Source organism: Sarcophilus harrisii, chromosome 2, assembly GCF_902635505.1.
Source record: "Sarcophilus harrisii chromosome 2, mSarHar1.11, whole genome shotgun sequence".
NCBI lineage: Eukaryota > Metazoa > Chordata > Mammalia > Dasyuromorphia > Dasyuridae > Sarcophilus > Sarcophilus harrisii.
In genome coordinates this window covers 561,358,613-561,373,321 of record NC_045427.1, presented here as the reverse complement: position 1 = coordinate 561,373,321, position 14,709 = coordinate 561,358,613, and the positions used below count along the sequence as shown (strand labels likewise).

The window sequence follows — 14,709 nt, the reverse complement described above, 5'->3', positions numbered from 1 at the left end:
ACATTTTTAAATACCTAATTTGTGTAAGTGTTAATTTATGCTAGGCCTTTGACGAGAGACAAAAATAAGCAAAACATGTTATATGACCATACAGTTTTAATCTAGGACTAGTCTACAACCAATATACAAATAATAATGATATAAAATAAAACATGATAAATGCCAAACTGTTAGACTCTAGGGAAGCTTAATTTGTCATAACAAGAAAATCTACTTTGTTGCAATTTCTTTTCTAAAGCACCAAAAGAATTTATTCTGTACAGGGTTACAAACCAAGTCAGCATGAAGTAACAGTTGGCAACATGAGATCTAGTCTCTAGGGTTTGGAGATGAAATATGTAAGAAAAGAGTAACTAAAATGTCCATACTCTCTAAGAGCTTTCACTGATAGGCAAGAACATTTAAATATTGATAAAAATAACAAAATTTCCCCCTAAACTATGAAAGTAATAGGATTTTTGTGGTACCAAAGAAATAGGAGGAAAATATATACTTGTTAATCAATGAATCATTAAACAAATTTTAGTACATACATGTAAAGGATATTACTGAATTTTAAGAATAAATATGATAAATAGGGAAGTCATATAAATCAATGTAAAAATGAAGTAAGCATAGCCAAAAAAACAACATCTAGATTTATATAGATGGGGGGGGGGGTGAGGGCTGGGGCAAGGCAATCAGTATTAAGTGACTTACCAGGATCACATAGCTAGTAAATACACATTAAATGTCTGAGGCTGTATTTGAATTCAGTTTCTCCTGACTTCAGGATGTAGTGGATCCTCTATCCACTGTGCCATCTAGCTACCCCCTTATATAGTGCTTTAATGTTTATGAAAATCTCATGCTATCTCTACCAGGACTCTAGGAAGTAGAAGCTATTATTATCTTCATTTAAAATTGAGGATGCTCCAATATCACACAGGTTGTAAATGTCTAAGGTCCCATTTGAATTCAACTCTTCCTGACTGCAGGTCTAGAACTGTATGCATTACACTACGTACCAGGTGCTTCACCAAACTTCCTCAAAGTAGTTACAGCAATATAAATAGAAAGAAAGTGGGCTAGGTGGTACAGTAGAGAAAGTCAGGAGTAAGGAAGACCTGAATTCAACTGTGACCTCAGATACACACTAGCTGTGTGACCCTAGACACAATCAATAATTTCATCCAAGAGAATGACAATAATGAGACAGCATACCAAAATTTGAGGGATGCAGCCAAAATGGTAATAAGGGGAAATTTTATCTCTCTAGATGCTTACTTACAAAACAGATTTTTAAAAAAAATATCAGTTTTTTAAAATTTATTGAGAATAATGTAGATAGAAACTTAGTGATAATGTGGTAGAGAGACTGAACAGATAGGGATAAGTGACATGAATCAGAAGGAAAGAAAGAACTTGACACAATTGAAAATCCATATAAGAGGTCTGAGTAAGTTGTAGATGTAAATTCCAAAAAACCTATAGATCAGTCTGTGAGAACAGAAAGTAATATTGTCATTAACAGAAACTTCATTTGGGAGAGCAAGAAATGTATTGGGGTCAGTTAGAAGTTCCTATATTTCATTAGTGTTTTAAGTCCTGAGGTTTTGAGAGACTGTGGTGTCATAGAGTTTCAATGCCCAACCAGAAAGGAATATTTGCATCTGAGAAGTGATAATGGAAGAAAATTCTTTCCCTATGGTAGGTATATAAAAATGTTGGAAGACAAAATTTATTTCTGTGTACCTGGGATGGACAGAATAGATGGACAATGAATTGGTACAAAGTTAAACAGAAAAGTGGATTAAATTGTTTTGGGGAAATTTCCTTAATGACCCCATGTTGGTAAACTGAACAAGAAGCAACAAAGTTCTAGGAGCACTCCGATGATACCTAAGCATAATGAAACATAAAGAAATAAAAGCCCATCCGTTTTTATAACAAAGTTCTACCTGTGTTGTTGTATGGAAGTAGAAAGGTAAGGAGAGGTAATAAGCCCTAAGTAAATATTATTATGGCCATCTAGGAATGCTGGGCTTTGAAATCAGGAAATCTCAAGTTTGTGAGTTCAAATCTGGCCTTACACATTAATAGCTATGCTACCCCGGGCAAATCACTTAATCCTGTTTGCACACCAATCCAGTATTTTTGCCAAGAAAATCTCAAAAAAAGGTTATAAAAGAGTTAAATGAGATTGAAACCAACTTGATCACAAAAAGTACCTAGTATAGGGGTAGCTGGCAAGTACAGTAGATAGAATACCAGACCTGGAAACAGGAACATCTGAATTCAAATCTGACCTCAGACCCTTACTAGCCATGTGACCCTGGGCAAGTCCCTTAACCCCTATTTGTCTCAATTCCTCATCTATAACATGAAGACATACTGGAAAAAGAAATGGTAAACCATTTGGGGACCTTTGCTAAGAAAACCCATGGACAAATCTATGGAGTCAAAAGGAGCCAATTGAACAAGAACACAATACCAATGAGTGCCAGCACTGTACTAAGGACAATACAAATATTAGTTCATTTGATCTTTGTATCAATCTTAGGAGGTAGAGAATGTTATTTCCATTTTATAGTTGCAGATATAAGTTGTGACTTGTTCAGAATCATATAGCTAATAAGTGACTAAGGCTGGATTTTAATTCAGGTCTTCTTGTGTCCAGGTCCATCACTGTATGCCCTGCACCATTAGCCACACAGTAAGCAGACAATAAAATTTCTTTGAAAAACTGAAGATGAATATAATACATGGTCATTGACTAAACACATGGTTAAGTATGAGCAGGCTGCAACACAAAACTAATGAGGATTGTTTTTTATGAACACAACTAAAGATTTTCCATCAGGAAAATGTACCTTAGGAGGAAAGGATGATGGGCTATTCACATGGTGAGGTTGATTAAACTTGAGCTTCAGTGATATCTTTTGTGATATAAAAAGATACTGAAAAAAACCTCTAGCCTAATGAGAAGACCCTCTATGAAGAACTTATAAGAGGGATCTAGACAAGAATTGTACAGTATGAACAAGCATGAATGGATAGCAATCTGCATCCTCAAAAGGAATATCCAAGTTGATGAGATCAAAACTCTATTTGAGTATTAAAAGGAACCCATAACAGATACTGTATTTAATCAGCACAGCTCAGAGTTCTCAGTAATCTATGCATGGGTAAAGAGATTAATTTGGGATTGGTAAGTGGGGAAGAAAAGGGAGCACCAGCGAAATCAATGAAAGCTATGATCACAAACACATGGATTAACACAGTTGTGTCACGAGGGATACACTACAATTTCCTAAGGAGGGTATTAATATAAAATTGCTTCTCCTGCAAAAAACACATGAGAGAAATAATAAAGATAGTATGATAATAGTAGATAAATTGCTGAACTCAGGAAGTCAGGAAGATTTGAATTCAAGTCTTACCTCTGGTAATTACTAAGTAGATGACAAGGGATAAGCCAGTGAAACTTTCTAAGTTCAGTTTCCTAACTGTAAAATGGTGATATTGTTTATGTATTATCTTTATTATTATAAATTATTACTTATACTATCATTAAGGCCAAAGTGAGACTATATTTAAGAGAAACATTTCACAGAGATAAAACAAAATAGAATATAAAATGGGTAACAAAGTTAAATATGTATCTTTTTCTTTGGAACTGGTTGATGGAAGAAGGAAGAATAACGCCTCTTCTAAGCAGATAACATAAGATAACAATTGAGAAAATATTTTTTGATATTTAACACTATGTTTTATTTCATCTAATTTTATTGATACCTTTCCAAATATGTCTTCCCTCCCAGGGATTAATTTTTCATAACAAAGATTCAAAGAGAAAAAGGGAATTCCTCAGAAAAAATAATTCAGTAAAGCTAACCAATAGATTGAGTAACACATTACAGAATATACAATATGTTATAACCGTAGTCTCCCATCTCTACAACAAAGAAAGGGAAGGGCGTTTATTTATTCTCCAACGTCAAACATGGTTATTCATAATTATGAATAATTATACAGTATTTGGCTTCAATTTATAGGGATATTTTTTAACATTTACATTATTGTAGTAAATATATTTTCTTCCTAGTTGTGCTTAATTCACCTTGCTTATATAAGCCTAACTATCCTTCTCTGAATTCTTCACATTTCTTGCTTCTTACATGGAAGAAACATTCTATTATATTCATATAAAATTTTGTTTAGTCATTGTTCAGTAAATGGCTATCTACTTCATTTCCCATTCTTTGCTGCCACAAAAGGTGCTATTCTGACTCCTTTGGTGTGCATGATATTTTTATCAATTAACAGCTTTGTAAAAATGTCACATTTTCTTGATCAGATTGGGGGTGAGGGTAGGAAGAATGTGCTAGAACGGCATGGAACCAATTCAAGTATCTAGGGGTCTCAGGGAAATAAGGGACAAGTGAGATAAAGAAAAGAGTGAAATCCCACTTTTCTAAGTCTAAGTCAACCACCATACCAACCTAAAAATCACACTGTTCATGCTACTTACAACAATCATATCACGATGTAATGTTTGACCCAGATAGGACTATAGTTGTCTTTTTCCCATGAGTAAATTTAGATTCCTTCCCCATTTCCAATTGTATGAAGCATCTACCATGAGCCAACAACAGTGGGCTGGTTTCTCAAAGAGGATGCAACTATTCTTTTTACCACAAGGCACTTAATTTTCCTAGGGAATATTTAGAACTATGCCAACACAAAGCAAATAGTGGAATGCTCTACTAAAGTTGGAGAGGGGATTTATCACCCATGGCAGAGAGATGGATTCTGAGTTTTGTCAATTTTAAGCTTTTAATAAGTCCTAGCAAGTTAGAAAAGAATTTGTGAATAAACAAAGTAATCCAACTATCACCACCAATTGTTTGTTTTTATTTGATTTTACAGCAATTCTTTGGAGAAATTGTGGTAAAGTAAACAAGATTTTATTTGGAATCATAGGACCCAAATTCAAATCCCGAGTCTGCCATTTACTACCTGATTGACTTTGGGAAATTTTCATAATCTCATGGAGTTTTAGTTTCCTTGCTTATAAAATGAGGCATATAGCTGGACGTAGGGGAAGCTAAGGCTGATGGATCTCAGGAGTTCTAAACTAAAATAGATTGGGTACCTGAAACCACTTTGGTGAGTTCACAGGAATAGCTGCCTAAGGAAGGACAATGTGATGCAGGTCAGAATTGTTGTTTGTCCTTCATTCTTGAAGAGAATGATGACATCAAGGAAGTGATACCATGATATTTAAGTGAACTGGATTTAAGTGAGGAAACACTATGCAAGATCTCCTGCCTCACTTTCCCCTCCAGAACCCTCTGAATCCAATGACTAGATATAAATTGGGAAGACTGGTCCTATAAAGAGATACCATGTTTAACAAATCATACTTGCTGGAATGCCCTAAAGCAAGTTCTTCATCTGGAATCTGTGAACTTTAATATAAATATAGATATGCATTAGATAAAGAAATAGATAGCTCTTTCCCTAGAATTCTTTTCTTTTGTACTCCTATATATTTAAAAACATTATTCTGAAGAGTCCCTAGGTTTCATCAGACTATCAAAGCGATCTATAATGCAAAAAAAAATTTAAGAATCTCAATCTAGAGGCTAATATAAAATGAGATAGATTGTTACTAGGACATTCATGAAGGGTGCCAGAGGAAGTACTGTAAGCATTACCTTATTTATTGTTTACTTATTTAGTATATATTACTTTATATTTATTTTGTATATTTTTGCATATTTATTTACTATATATTATTTTATGTGTATTATATGTATATATTATTTATCATATATTTTTTTCTGCTTTCAGATAAGATCAAAGCTTTTGTACCAATAAGTAGCTGAAATGGGACTTTGGGTAGCCATTGCAGTCTGAGCTAGACAGAGAGATACAATTTCTAAGAAATAAGCAATAGATAATAGATGGATAGATAGATAAATAGATATTAGATAGATTAGGAGGATGGACTAGATGATCTTTGAAGTTCTTTCATTATTTATTAAGGTATAGAGGAGTTGACCTTTATATTATTGGACAGTGAGCCCATTTGGAAAAATTAGAAATCACTGAAGTATTTTTAAAAAAGAATGTACATATGTTTTCATAACATCTGTTTGATTCTTATATTGGAGAAATAACAAAGGAGAGCAGTCCAAAGGAAAGAGGTCAGAAAGGGAGTGATCAGAAGTAATACTCTTCCTTTAATGAGTCAGCACCATGGCTAGTGGACTGCAGGCATTTATTTCCAAGTTAATCTACAGAATCAGCCATGCTGCCAGCCCCTATACAGCTTCTTATCACAAAGTAAGATCTGGATAGGAGTTCACTGGTCATTTTAAGAGCTCACTTTCCATGTCAAAGATCCCAATGGTGGTTCAAATGTGACAAAAAAGCTTATCTAACCACTTTTGGGCTCCCACTTTTAACATGAAAATAGCCTGGAACCAATGTAAACTCAGCAACACAGGCAGAAAACATCAAGGCCATCTTTTTGGGACTTGGAGCAGAGTTATACTACTTGAGCTGCTGGGTGTCAGGAAATAGGAAGCAATGATAAAACCATGAATATGAATAGCTGGAAAATCAAAGATGAGGTCATAGAGCCTGGTAGATTAACATATGTAGGCACAGATAAATGTATCTTATATAAAGGTATCCTCAAAAGCAACAAACTCTCTTTCCTTCTTCAAGTTTCCAGAAATAGCCTTATATACCACAGCTGTAGAAAGCAGTATACTGTAGTAACACTATAGGGTTTCAATCTTAACAATATTGAATCAGTGTCCAAATCACATGTCCATTGTGAGTAGTGAGAAGTGAGTCCCCAGTCAATAGAAAGAACTGTGTCATAAAATCAAAATTGGAAAACCTAGATTATTATTTTGTTTCCCACTAGTCATGTGACTTTGAGCATATTATTGTAATATCTTTGGGATTCTCTGTTACTTTATCTGTAAAGTGGGAATAAAATAATACCCACCACCCCAATGAGTTAATATAAAATTTAATGAAGTAATAACGTACATGAAGATATCTTGTAAATTGGAAGTTAGTATGCAAACATAACTGTAAATATTATAATACCCTGTAACTTAGCATACAAATATGAAGTATTATGTATTTTGATGGTGGTAATGATTAGAGACATAATGTAGTATTTGATAAAAAAAAATTGGTCTTGGAATGAGGAAGATCTGGGTTCAAAATGTGCCTGTGGTTTTACATCTATGGTTAAGTCACAATTCAGAGTAATTTCCAAGAATTAAAAACTATAAATGAGTCACCAGTCTTCAAAAGGTGGTGTGAAGTATATACAAACCTGGTTTTCTATACAGAAGAAATTACACATTCAAACCAAAAAAGAAAAAGAGATGATTGACAGTGTTGGATCATTAGAGGGATGCATAATTGGCCACAAAATCTAAATATCTCCTGTTTATTTGGGGTACAAAGGGTGATTCAGAAAACTTCAATTTGCAACTGAACAACCAAGTCTTCTAGCAACCAAAACTATTCCAATAGGACTAGGGGGGTTGAAAGAGACAAGTATAAACTCTGTATGGGTTTCCAATGTTAAGGATGGGTAGTTTAAAGTGTGCATGTTCACATATGCACAAGTATGCCCCAAGTCCTGAGAGACAAAAGTGAAGAGAAGCTGAAATCTAGGGGGCTAGTGAGAAAACTATTGTTTGATTACCTCAACTTAAGTTGTATTGGGTTTGTTCCAATCTGCATCCTTAGATCTTATAGAATATACTACACTAGTAGTACATCCTCTTATGACTGCTCAGAAATTTTCAATCCACTGAGGGTGAAGGGACATTAAAAAATCAGAAGGGCATATGATTCATTGGCTAACCATCGTTCTGACTCAATTCAGGCAGACCCCAACCCAAATCCCATTTTAGATACTAACTTTCTAAATGGCCCTGAGCAAATCACTTATGTCTCTGTGCCTATTTTTTTATCTATAAAATAACGGGTTGAACTCAATTGCCTCTAAAGATTCATCTAGTACTAAATTTATGATTCCATGATTCTAGAGAAATGATGTGAGTGGTTTCACACATATACAGACACATATTCACAGTGATATAGACACACACTTTACTATCCTTACTCAGACTATATCCCTATTCCCTCCCACTTCCAAGCCAAAGGAATCACAATTTACATTAATAACAGCAACATTTACTGAGACTCTATTTTTTGCCAGATGGGAAATGTTCATTGGGCTGAATGAGCTTGAGCTCAACAAAAGAAAATGGGAGGAAGAACTGTATGATGAAAGAAAATTTTAGGAAAAATTAATTTTATGCCAATTATATCACTGTTGTTCAAGAACTCTCATTGAAACTTCTTCTGCTTGATTATTCAGGCCTTGATTAGTTATCCTGCTGTACTGTGAGACATGAACCCAAAGGCCTGAAGAACATACTTTATATGACTGACTCTGATGAGAACACACAAAAAGCCATGAAGCTACCAAGAAAATAATAAAAATGATACTGTTCATTACTAAAGTGAAGAGAGCATCATGTAGCACTGCTATCTATTTACAATAGGCTTTGAGTCCTGTAGACAGGTATTCCAGACAGCAGAGATGAGAAGTCATTAATGCAAAAAAGAATCTTTTCAGTGAAATAAACTTTTTACAACCTTTGTGTCTGTGAGCTTCATCTCCTTTAAGCCATCAAATGCTAATGTTATATGATCTGGGATCAAGAAGGGGCAGCTAAAACCAGGAAGCTAGCAATTCATTATTCCAAGCACAGTTTTTCTAAGTAGTTTTTGCTACTCCATACTCAAAATGTCCTTTCTGACACTCATAACTTTTCTCAACCAGACCAGGAATAGAGTCTAGAATTCTTCCATAAAAAGGAGTGGGGTGAGGAAGTAAAAAGAAAGAACAAATATTTTCACTTCCTATCAAACTACTTTTCTATGACTGACCTAGTGAACATCTTTTGGTGTAAATGCCTCTGCTCCTGCTACCTCTTTCTTCAATTGGTAAACTCTCAATTCATAATATTCACTTCAGGAAGCATTCATGTCAGCCATGATCACTTCTAACCTGGATCAATTGCTGATTTTCTGGATTACTTTTCCCCACTGTTTCTCCTTGGGTATCCCTCCCCCCTTTCCCCTGAGGGTAAATATTTTTCTTCCTGTAAGTTCCTTGAAGATTCATTTGGTCTATTTTGTTGTTGTTTATTTTTTGGTTTGTTTTGCTTGTATTTTCATATCCATGGCAAATAATAATTACTTAATAAATATTTTATCTATGGGATGATTTAATATTTCCAGTGGAAGATCCCAACCAAATTTCCAAGTAGAAAAATTACAACTTGTTTTCCTTGGTGTACTTAATATTTTTACCTTTCTTTTTCATACCTAGCATCATGATCCTAAATACACTTTAAGCTCAAAAGTTTGTTGACTTTCCAAGTATTGGTCTACTCTGTCTTATTTAGTTACTCAGGACTAATTGTATTGTAGATGAAACCAGAAGAGTTATATTTCAAAGATATATCTTAGTTCACAAAAGATGTGCCATCAATTTGCTATGAATTTTGAAGCAAGATATTTCCTCTACTCAGCCTTCATTTTTTTTCACCTGTTCAATAAAAAATTCAAACTAGATAACTTCAAGTCCTAACACATTCTGGATCTGAGATATGTAGTCTCTAGCATTAACTTCCTTACTTATTATAGAATACACACTCAAACATTATCATATCTCTTTTATAGAGCTTTTTCTCATCCTTCCACTACTAGACATTCACCATCTAATCTTATACTGCTTTATAAGCTTTATATATTTACCATATCTTATTTTATATTATACTTATTTAAGTGCACATGATTTGTGGTTTAGCCACATAGACATTGCCCAGGAAAATAAACTTTTCAGAGCAGTGGTTCTCACACTTTTGTTTTCAGTATCTTTATCCTATTAAAAATTATTGAGGATCTCTCCAAAGAGTTTTTATCTGGATTATATTTATAGACATTTACCATATTGGAAATTTTTGAATTTGTAGACCTTCTAAAAGGGTTTCAGAGATCCCCAGGATTCTCTAGACCATACTTTGAGAACCACTGTTGCAGAGAAAGAACCCACCATCCTTATAACCACTTCCACCTACTCCTTATTGAGAGAAGGCAATTCAGTTTAGTTGAAATAACAAGGCATCCTAAGAGAGACCAAGAAGAGAGCATTGCCAGAGAAGTAGAAAAAATGCTGTCATCTTGGTCATTTTCCCTCTAGTAGAGATAGGATAGTCCTTAAAGCTCAAGAGACTCAGGAATTTCAGTTTTCCCTGAACCATTGATCTTGCTTCCAGAACAAAATCTAGAGTCACTATCTAATGGAACAACCCTTATGGAGAAAGAATTCACCATTTCTAAGGCTACCAATGCTAACTGCCAACCAGATGCCACCAATAGGTAGATAAGTCCCAAAGTCTCTGCAGCAATCATTTTCCTGAGACTACCAACCCTACTACTAGCCTAATTCTCTCCATTCAGAACAATCTTTGTCAAGATACAAGCTCTCAACTGCTTCTATGTCTATTATATAGTTTTAGACTCTTCTACCAAACAACTAGAAAGGAAGATTATTGCCACCAAAGTCCTTGGAATAATCAAATAAAATATTTTAGCATTATAAAAAATGTGGTTTTATTAACAACATAGAAAAGATTTACCACCATTATTTGTATTGCCACTGTGCCCAAAGACCATGGGATTCCAGTTGCCACTCAAACCTCCTTTCTATTTTATCTCCTGTTATTATATTGTGAGCTCCTTGAACCATGAATGTCTAGCTTTTCTTTTTGTATGCTTAGTGCTTAAAACAGGAAGAAGTGTTTCTTTATAGTAAGCAATATATTAAATGTTTTTTCATTTGTCCACTGAATATAATTATTATTCTAATTAATATCTGATCATTACCAGCATGATATATTGCTGACAGGAAACCAGCCCCCCTAGTTCTAAGTCTGCTGTTAGCTTCTAACATCAGTCTCAGCAAGGAAAGTTGACCTGTGATATCTCTATCTCTCCATTCAGGGTAAATCTCATCTGCCCTGTTTTGAGAAATTGGAGCTCCCTGTGATGCTAAACTTCTCTGTCTTTCTTTAACCAAGAATAATTCCCCCACTTCCCCTACCTTGTTTTTAATTTTCTTTTACCTCTTAAAACCAAAGTTGTTAGCCTTTTGTTATTGATTGATAATTCTGCTGATGGAGAAAAATGATTCCCCTCTCATTAATTCCCAACTACTTCATTTTTCATCCCTCGTAAATTAACAACTTTATATCAGGACCAAAGCACAGCCACAGTCTCTCTGTTTAGAGTTGAGGAATGAAAGAACAAATGGATAGAAGGAAGAGGAAAAAAGAACTGAGACTGAATTCTCTTCTAGTTGTTCTCAAATTTCAGTCTTTTTTCTTAGATTCTTAGGGACAAAGAGAAAGCTAACCTTTGAGGATCAGGGAGGTACTGACCTCATCAGGGGCCAAAATGACTCAAAGGGAAATGAAAGAAAAGAAAGAAGGTAAGCTAATCTCAAATATTCACTCTGCTTTTTCTCTGTTTCAAAAAGGAACAGGTTCTGAGACTGTGTTCAATCCAGCATGATTCTTGCAAATTCACCCTTTACTAGCAAAGTCCTTTCCTCAAAGTGAAATAACTGTGTGTATGTAGATATCTATAGAGATATATAAATATATATGTGTGTGTGTATGTGTGTATATATATATAATGTATATGTATATAATTCTGCCTATATAAATTAATGAAACCAAAGTAGCTAGGAACTTATTTAGAGGCTCATTAAAATGATTATCAGGTTTTTATTTTGCATTTTATTTGAAATTGAGAGCATATAAACCTGTAACCTGGCTTTTCTCTACAGAACCTTTTGTGGTTTGTATATAGGATTTATTTTTAAAAATAAATGTATGATTTGCAATAAGACTATCCGGGCATTTTAAAGGAATAATAAAAAAATCAGCCACTTGCAGCACTTGTTGGAAACTGTTTAAATATGCTGAGCCCACTCCTTAAATTGGATTTTTAGTGTGATGTTTTTACAAAGAAACCTAACACAGAATATTACCCCCCAAATCACAGATTTATACCCAAAAGAAAAATTTGTCTTCTTTGACACAAAGTTGAAATTAGGCGATAAATTTTTTAAAAATATATATTTTATGGATGATCAAGAAAGAGTCTGTCACTGCTATTCCATTCTCAATGACTATTACTGGTTTAGAAAAGGAAACTGCTGGGAGAGCTCAGCCAAGATGACAGCCCTCAGAGCTAAACAGGAGGCCTTAACAAGAAGGATAGAACCAAAGATTGAACAAGAATGGAGGAACTTAAAATTATAATGCAAGGGATTAAGGTTAGATAAAGGAAAAGCTCCCTGTTAGAGATAGACTGAGAGAAGTAGAAGAAATTCTTTCTCTGAAGACCTTTAAAAGAAACAATAAAAAAAGAAGGGTTTCTTTTCCCTTGTGGAGTGTTTGGAGGACAGGAGGATGAATTATATGGCCCTTCAAGAGAATACTTCTTGGAGTCTGATGATTCATTTACCTCCTCCTTGGCATCGGTCATCATGGAGGAACACAGTCTCATAGAGTGAAGAAATGTAGTTTCCTCCATTCAATCTAAAGTATGAGAAAGGAGAAGGGAATAAGCCAGAGATAAAGCCCTTTAAGAGAGAAGGCTACCTATAAGCCTTCATTTCTGCCAAGAAAGATATAGCCTTGAGAAGACATCGATTATTCTCATTCAAAAATAAATGAAGACTCCATCCAGTCACTAGAACCAGAAGTTCCAGGGTCTCTGAGGGAAGCCAATACCATCTACTTGCCAGAAGCCCAGGCCCAGCAGCCAAGATGCCAACATAGTATTCCTCTCTTATGGACCCTGATACCAAACTAATTGGAAACATGGCACTGTTACCTATTGGAAGTCAATTTAAGGAGAGCTCCAAAAGAAACAAAAAGACACAGATACTGTGGTTAAAGCTATCTATTATTTCCAGAGCCTGTCTTCTTCAAAAACTATGAAATTAAGAATGAAACTGATAGGACATTGATCTATATAACTCTTTACATTTCTGAATACTTAAAGAAACTCCAGAATTACAACTCAAAAAGATAAGGAGAGAAATTAATTTATACATTGTGAATCACTAGTTTTCCTATTCCTGGAAAGCCAGATTTCTCTCTTATTGCCATTTATGCCAAACCTTAAAATAAGCTAGAACATGAAATGATTAGGGTCTATTTACAACAACTGTGGCAAGAAAATGGCCCAAGGCTTGTGAAAAGGTCTTTGATCCTCAAAGTGACAGATTTAGCAAGTGGTGGACTTGCTTTGTAAAGAAGCAGTTCATGAACAAGAATCTGAGTTGGGCATCGACCAGATCTTGAGCAGTCATTCCAGATGCAGAAGCATGCAATGTTTGGCAACAAGTTGTACATAGTTCTCAGCCTTTGTTTCATAAAACTTTATACCAAGGAATAGGAGACACATACTTACTGGAAAACCCTTTATTAAGAATCTTGGACTTTAAGGATCACTAAGAATTTTTGCAATGCTAAGTTGGTATTTAATGATAATAAAAAAGCTTTATAACATTAAAAAAATAAATTAACAAATACTTACTGAGCTCCAAATATGGGTTCTGCATTTGTTCAGTGAATGAAAGGGAGGGTGGAAGGGCAAAGAGGAAAACAAGAGACTAATACATGTACCTTCCCCTCACAAATTTAACAATCCAGTTGGAAAGACAAGAAAATAATATAATAGGTAACATTCATATAATGCCTTGTGCTTCACAATAATCTTGTGAGGTATTATCTTGATACAACTATGAACACTCCTTCCTTATTGAAACCACTTTATCTAAGTATAAACTTCGTATTTATTTTTGCATTTTCCTAGTAAGATAGAAATTCCATGAAGGCAAGGACCATTTCAGTTTTTTTAATAACCCCATTAACTAGCATAAGGGTCTTGTATAAAAAAGATACTTCATAGTGTTTGCTGAACTGAACTGATGAGAAGATAAACTAGAAAATGAAGATTGGATACAATCTAGATTCTATCATATCTTCCTTTAAGATAATGAGCAGTGGATGTGCTGATAAATATTTAACAACTAGCTCTCTGGGGGAAAGGGAAAATATACTCATAACACATTTCTAAGTTTAATCTGTGTTTTTTAACATTTTCTCCATCACTTTTTTAAGTCTGGACCTTCAACAACACAATAAATCAAGCCCTGACTTGTAGCATTTGCTTATTTCACAGATGTAAATGTTCTCACTGAAAATTTCATAATCTATTCTTGAATGCTTATTTAGCTGGCTTCAGCATGCCCAGCATTGTGAGTATCTGAAAAGCAAAGACCCAATTCTTATTTAACTACACATTCTTACATCCTTACCACAGTGTTTTATGTGGTTGCCACCTAAATTATGTAATTAAATTAAATTGAAGGGCAAAGGACCAAGGACCATTAGGTGGCATAGCAGATAGAGTGCTGGACAGAATTAGGAAGAGCTGAGTTCCAATCTAGCATGATACATTTATTAGTTATGTGAATCTGTTCACATAACTCAAGTAGTGTCATAAGCTCAGTGGTGTCAAATTCAAATA

The 14,709-nt window shown here is 34.5% G+C and overlaps 1 protein-coding gene and 1 pseudogene across 1 annotated transcript in view; one reads left to right on the top strand and one right to left on the bottom strand.

The window, feature by feature from the left end:
• SORCS3 (sortilin related VPS10 domain containing receptor 3) overlaps positions 1-14,709 on the bottom strand; it is a 694,786-nt gene that overhangs the window by 362,479 nt on the left and 317,598 nt on the right. The gene's annotated exons all lie outside the window — the stretch shown is intronic.
• Positions 12,939-13,599, top strand: LOC105749305 (annotated as a pseudogene).